General features: G+C 40.7%; 1 protein-coding gene across 1 annotated transcript in view; it reads left to right on the top strand.

Annotated features, from left to right (window-relative positions):
• The window catches only part of AGPS (alkylglycerone phosphate synthase), a 54,063-nt gene that overhangs the window by 6,616 nt on the left and 40,946 nt on the right, over nucleotides 1-6,501 (top strand). The gene's annotated exons all lie outside the window — the stretch shown is intronic.

The following is a 6,501-nucleotide window of genomic DNA, read 5'->3' as shown; positions in this document are numbered from 1 at the left end:
AAAGAGTATAAGAGTGACAAACGCAGGAGATACTCTCTGCCTGCAGTATGGCATTCCTCTCCAGATAAATGATGCTTTCACAAAGCAGTTCTTGAAGCAATTCCTTGGGCTACATGTTCTTTCTTTATTTCAGGCACCTGATACTAATTTACTACTGGCTTCAGAATCACTCTGTAGTGTTGCTTACTTGGTTGAGAAGTGTGACTGTATAATCTGAACAGAGATACTGCTCCAGGGGAGAGGGAGAGTGATCTTCTGGTACCACCTGTGGAAAGGGTTCTGAATTTCCAGCTGTTGGGCTGGGTTGGTAACCCAAAGTCCAACTGAGGTAGGCTCTGAGGAGTTGTTCTTTGGGTAATGTCTTGTTATAACACCTTACCACACCAGACTGCCTCAGTATTACTGCACCCATGCACTGAGTTTTGCAAGAACTCTACAACTTGCAAGACTGTTACATTAGGCAAATATTGGTGCTTAAGCCCGTGGGGTAGCCCTTAAAACTGCCACTTTAAACTGATTTCCAAGAATCTGCTGGTTCTTCCATTGTGCAACAGAAGTGCCTGTGAGTATTTTATGTGTATGTGATTTTAATGCTGAGCATCCGCTGGTGATTGAATTGTTATTGTGAGGAAACTGATGGGAGCATCTGGGCTTTGCTCCACCTGAGTCACGTTTCTCCAGCTGGGTTGAACTGCACCTTCATCTTGCTTCTCCAAAGAAGCCTTGGCTATCTGTGGGAGATGCTGTGCTTATCCTTCAGCTTCCTAAGGGAGAGATGAGAACTTTTTCATCCAGTCACTCTGACAGTCACCAAAACCTGAGATTTGAACAGTGCTGGCAGGTACAGTTTCGTTGAAATAGTGTAATCCAAAGGCCTCTGCCTGCCCAGCTGAGTGACTGGATGATTTGGGAGCACTAGTTTAGCTGATGGGCCAGGAGCCACCCTCCTGCCCCCCTGACTGTAAAAATCCTTATTCAGTGAGTCAAACTAGTATTTCAGTGTTAGGCATTGTAATGAAAGTGGCGTATTTAAATTCGCTTAAACTAGTCGCACTGTGTTAATCTATTGTCACTGCTTCCATGGTAACTTGTTTCCTTTCAGGCAGTATAATTCTCTGTGTGTATATATAAACATTAAAAACCTTAAGCAAGGTTTGATTTATACTACTTCATATATTTCAGTAGTGAATTTCTATATCTTAAGTTAGAAGGCAAGAAAGAACTGGTTAGTTTCTACTATTTCTGGCTAAAATATTCCACGTTTCTGTCAAAAATGAGATAGTTAATGAGCTTGATATTTTGTTGAAGCCAATGTACTGAATAGGAAAGGTGTTTTTAAAGTAGACAGTTTGGGTACAATACTGAATAACATTTAGTTTAAATTGAGAATAGTATCAAATGTTGGTGAGATTCTTGGTTATGAGTATTCTTGGAAAGGAGTCTGGGAAGAAAAACAGAAGGGTGTAAAAATTATATCTTGCTACACATACAACACGTGTAGCATGAGCATGTCACTTGACTAAGTCAAACTAAGCAGCTTTTTTTTTCATAATGGGACATGAAACTTCCTAACATATTTTGATGTATTCAGATATTATACAGGGTATTCAGGTTTTATTTTTTTTTTTAAGTTATTTTAACATTTAGCAACCAAATTCTTAACTTTTTGAAGAATGAGGATAGAAGCTATTACTGCAAGGGTAATTTTGTTTCAGATGGTACAAAATGTTGATGTGTTAGCAGATACATAATTTGTAAAAGTTTAGGTATAATGAAGGTACATATTAGTTGCATATCAGCCGGTAGCTGAAGTCTTCAGAGACAGCACTGAATACACTGGGTACTTTTACAGGGAGGAAGCTTTTAATGTGTGCTTAAGTCTGCAGATGGTCAGCAGTTCTTTCTGCCCTTTATATTCATCTGGCATATGAGCTTAACACTGAGATACTGGGAATGAAAAATTTGGGAAATGCAGAAGGCTGCATCGATTGCTCAGTTGCAGCTTGGATCATTCTTGAGAGCCAAGGTAAACACGGTGCCTGATGCTAATCTGGCAGGCAGCTCTAATTGCTGCACCAGGGCATTAGAGGGCAGTGGGAGTGCTGTGCTGGAGCTGGGCTGTGAAAAGTGTTTTCTAAGGAATGGTGACTGTACAAATAATGCTGTCCAGGGGCAGTATGAAAATGCCAAGGGAGGAATGCTGTTAAAACACTTAAAAGACTTTTTTCCCTTGCTTGCCTTCTATTTCTTATTATGCTGTCAAATTGCAGTTTTGATTTCCAAATGAGAGCTAGAAAGACAGGGAAATGCAGAGCCAGTGTGTGTTACAGTGTATTTCCCTTGCTTGAGGGAGCTGGGGTAGTGAGCCAGACCTAGGGAAGAGCAGCACACTGCCCTGGCTTCATCTGGCAGAGCTGCTTGCAGGTGGGCTGAATATGATGTCAACTAATGTGTAACATTCTTCCAAAAAGTTCAGTCTTGAATTATATGAATATGACATTGTTATTGCCTCTGTAGTCATGGAGGCTTGGAGATCTCCTCTGGGTGTCTTCTGCTTTCCTCTCTGCTGAGGGTAATTCTCTTGAGTCTTGAGGTTCACCTGCTCTTGCTTATGAAGAACATACCTTTCAAGTGGTAATGCAAGAAGATCTGAACAGCTTGGTCTTCCTGCAGGCTGTGTGATACAAATCGGAACTGCATGATCAGCCTTTCTTTTAAAATCTGGCCTCTTTAGGCTTCACTTTTTTTAGGGAGCCATATGCAGTATTTCCTCTGACTTGTTCTTGGCATGTAGGCATGAAGTGCTAGAAACTGCAATATGTAAATCAAACCACAGTTCTTAAACTGGCAGTATTCTGGTGTGGTGGAACAAAAGAAAGAATAACTGTAAGATGACTCATTCCAAAAACAGCCCTTCCTGTCTCCAGATAGAAAGATCAGACTTGCTCAGTATAGTTTTGAATATAAAAATTAGGTGCTTAAGTTTCTTGTTCTGGTGTTTACCTGCCACAAGATATAATACTGCCTATTGTGTGTGGTGGTGTGAAATCTCCTGCCTTTGTGTTACAAGGTAGCCAAGATGTTTGAGTCAGCTATTCTTCTACAAGCATGCAAACTGTTACTTTAGATTTTAATTAAATTATTATCATCATGCCAATGACAGGAGATATGTTGTCTGACAGAGCAAAGCTTTGTGTACTTAATTTTATTCAGGAATAGGTCAGCCAGAAAATAAACTCTTAGGAGTTAAAACTCTTAAACTCTGTTTTGTATTTTAGAGCCTGATCAAAGTGCCAGGTAGCTTAACACCAGCCTAGGAAATCAGGCCTTTAGAACAGGCAAGCAAATGGGAATGCGCTAGTGTAACAGAAAAACCTCGTATCTGGGTCTGTCTTTTTGTCCTTAATTAATAGTACCTCCCCATGATTTTGTGGGAAGTATCTGTCTGTACTGACACCAGGACTAATGATAGTTTCAAACCTGGCCATCATCAGTTTATCTCATGTCACCAGTTTCTTTAGAGCCTGGCCTTTTGTGTCTTGCTCTGATTGTCTCCAGCTTTGCAGCTAGTTTTCTAGCCTCTTTCATGCATCATGGTTGTCATCTTTATTTTGGCACTGCCTTGCAGGAGGACTTCCCTCTCTAACTTAGAGGGGAAGCTGTTTGAGCCTTCTTCAATTTTGCTTAGTAATATCAAGTCTGTTCTGACTTTACAAGATTTAACAAACTACAGAGGTCAGGTATATAGAAATACTGCATTTAGTCAGCAGAGGGAGAAATCTTGCATTGAGGAGGACTGCAGTGATTGGGATTTGAATGGAACATTTAGTTAAAAAAAAATCACTTGAGTTGGCCAATTCTGTGTTACCTTGTTCTCAGCTGGGAACAGCTCCATTGTGTATGACTTAGTTTCTTTGTGGAAGTTCGTATAAATATATGCAGCATTTATAAATATACATATATAGAAATAAGGGTAAAAATGGGCAAATCTGCATAACATGCTTTAAGAACCCTTTTTAATAATCTGTCACAATAGCACAAGGCATTCCCATGCTATGGAACATGAGTGGATCCTTGTCCTTTCCTGTGTGAACTCTACATGTGTAAAGGTCAGAGAGAGGAGGCAGCCCAAGGGGCTTCTCTATCTGGACAGCTCTGCTCAGTTTAATTTTTGGCTGAAATTTTAGAATCGATTCTTCAGTATGGAAGGGCAACCTAGACTGGCTGTTTCACAAAACTGTATAGTCTCATTTCAGTACTCAGGAACTGATAATGTTTACTTTAAGTGCCAGATTTGTCAAAGGTTGATTAGAATGTCTGAATCCAGCAACTGTAATGAAATACATGACCATGGCTTTTTTCCATTTGATTAATTAAAACCTTGCATACATGCAGTTTGAAGAAAATAGATTTTGTTTAACCCAAGGCTGTTGAATTACAGCACTGATAGTATGTCAGCAGTCTGTGTTAATATTATCTTTATAATGAAAACCTTTGGTAATCAATCATCATATGGTTATCTTGTATGTAATGTTGGAGCTGAAAGTGATTGAGGTAGTGCTTTCTCTGAATCATGAGGTCTTTTTGAAATGGCCACCCTGATCATCTTACTTTTAGGCTGGCAAAGAGTAAGAGCTACATTCACTGTATATGGGGCAGGGAGGTAAATGATCCTTTGACAGACTTCATTGAGATGCATTTCTTTTAACTAAAATTCAGTTTCTAGGATAGTAATTTCATTTGTAGTATAAATAAATAAGCAAACCTTTAAAGCAAAGCTAGATTAATGTGTAATTATTATTAGTGTGTTGCTGTTATTCCCCAAAGAACAGCAAATCTCGACACAAGTCCAGGTTGCAAGGTATGGCCTCGTTTAATCACCCATAACCTTTATAGCATGGTTCTTGAAAGAGAAATTACATGATTGGCCTATTGGCCCACCACCTCCCGGGGTGATGGGTTGAGCAGTAAGACACCCAAATACTATTCTCACAAAACTGAAAACAATTCTCACAACAACCCGCAGGTGCAACCAAGGTGCAGAAATGGTTTACATTCTTACAAACTGTTGTCCATCCAGTTCTCACGAGAATGAAAGCTTTCACAGAGAAGCTGTGAGTAGCTGGATTTCTCTAACTGCTTTCTTATGAGAAAGGAAAGTTTCACAGGAAAATTCCTCTGTTAGGCCCTGCTAGCATCTACATTAGTGTATTTCTTAAGCCTTAAATATACTTACATTGATACAGTTCTGATGACTTTATCATAGTTAGGACATCCTCTGATATGGTTGTGCTTAAGATTTTTCCATTTTCTGCTTGTATTTTGGCAGTTGTGAGTTTGAGTTTTATATATTTATAATTTTATGCTATCACATTCTGGTTGTATTTGATATGTTATTCCTGCACTTCTTGGGGTTTTGTTGTTTATGACTTTCAGTCCAAATGTGTCTCAAAGTGCCTCATCAACTGAATGTTAAGAATGCTGTGGGATTGCAGTAGTGATGACAAGCAACTAAAATCTTTATTCTCTGTCAAGAAAATAAATTGAAATACTAAATGTCTTTTTTATTCTGAAAATATTTACATGTTACCTATTTGTATGTTGGTGTTTATGTATAGACTGAAAACCAAGCATCTTTCACACATTACTCTTGCCAATTGGAGAATATCACCATATCACCACTGATCTACTCACTCTCTCTACACAGAAGAAAAATAAAAACAAAAGAACAAACCCCTTCAGTCCCAACAACCACATGTACTGCTAGAGGCTGGGGGCAGAGTGGCTGGAAAGCGGTCCAGCAGAAAAGGACCTGCAGGTGCTGGTCAACAGCTGGCTGGAGTGAGCCAGTGTGTACCCAGGTGGCCAAGGATCAGCAATAGTGTGGCCAGCAGCACTAGGGCTGTGATCATCCCCCTGCACTCAGCGCTGGTGAGGCCACACCTGTGTTCCTGTGTTCGGTTCTGGGCCCCTCACAACAAGAAAGACATTGAGGGGCTAGACCGTGTCCAGAGAAGGGCAGTGGAGCTGGGAAAGGGTCTGGAGCACAGGTCTGATGAGGAGTGGCTGAGGGAGCTGGGGGTGTTTAGCCTGGAGAAAAAGAGGCTCAGGAGTGACCTTGTCACTCTCTACAACTCCCTGTCAGGAGCCAGCTGGGAGTTGGCCTCTTCTCCCAGGTAACAGGTGACACAGGATGAGAGGAAATGGCCTCAAGCTGCACCTGGAGAGGTTCAGGTTGGACATCAGGGAGAATTCACTGAAAGGGCTGTCAGACATTGGAACAGGCTGCCCAGGGAGGTGGTGGAGTCACCATCCCTGAAAGCGTTCAGGAAATGACTGGATGTGGCACTTAGTGCTGTGGTTCAGCTGGCGTGGTGGTGTTTGGTGAAAGGTTGGACATAATGGTATTGGAGGTCTTTTCCAACTTTAAGGATTCTATGATTCGACACAGTGTGCAATGACTTAAGCTGGTGGTTGTTTTTATAGAGCATCTGGTCTTTC

Source organism: Corvus brachyrhynchos, unplaced genomic scaffold (assembly GCF_000691975.1).
Source record: "Corvus brachyrhynchos isolate BGI_N302 unplaced genomic scaffold, ASM69197v1 scaffold255, whole genome shotgun sequence".
NCBI classification, from domain to species: Eukaryota; Metazoa; Chordata; class Aves; order Passeriformes; family Corvidae; genus Corvus; species Corvus brachyrhynchos.
This window is presented reverse-complemented; position numbering and strand designations above follow the sequence as displayed.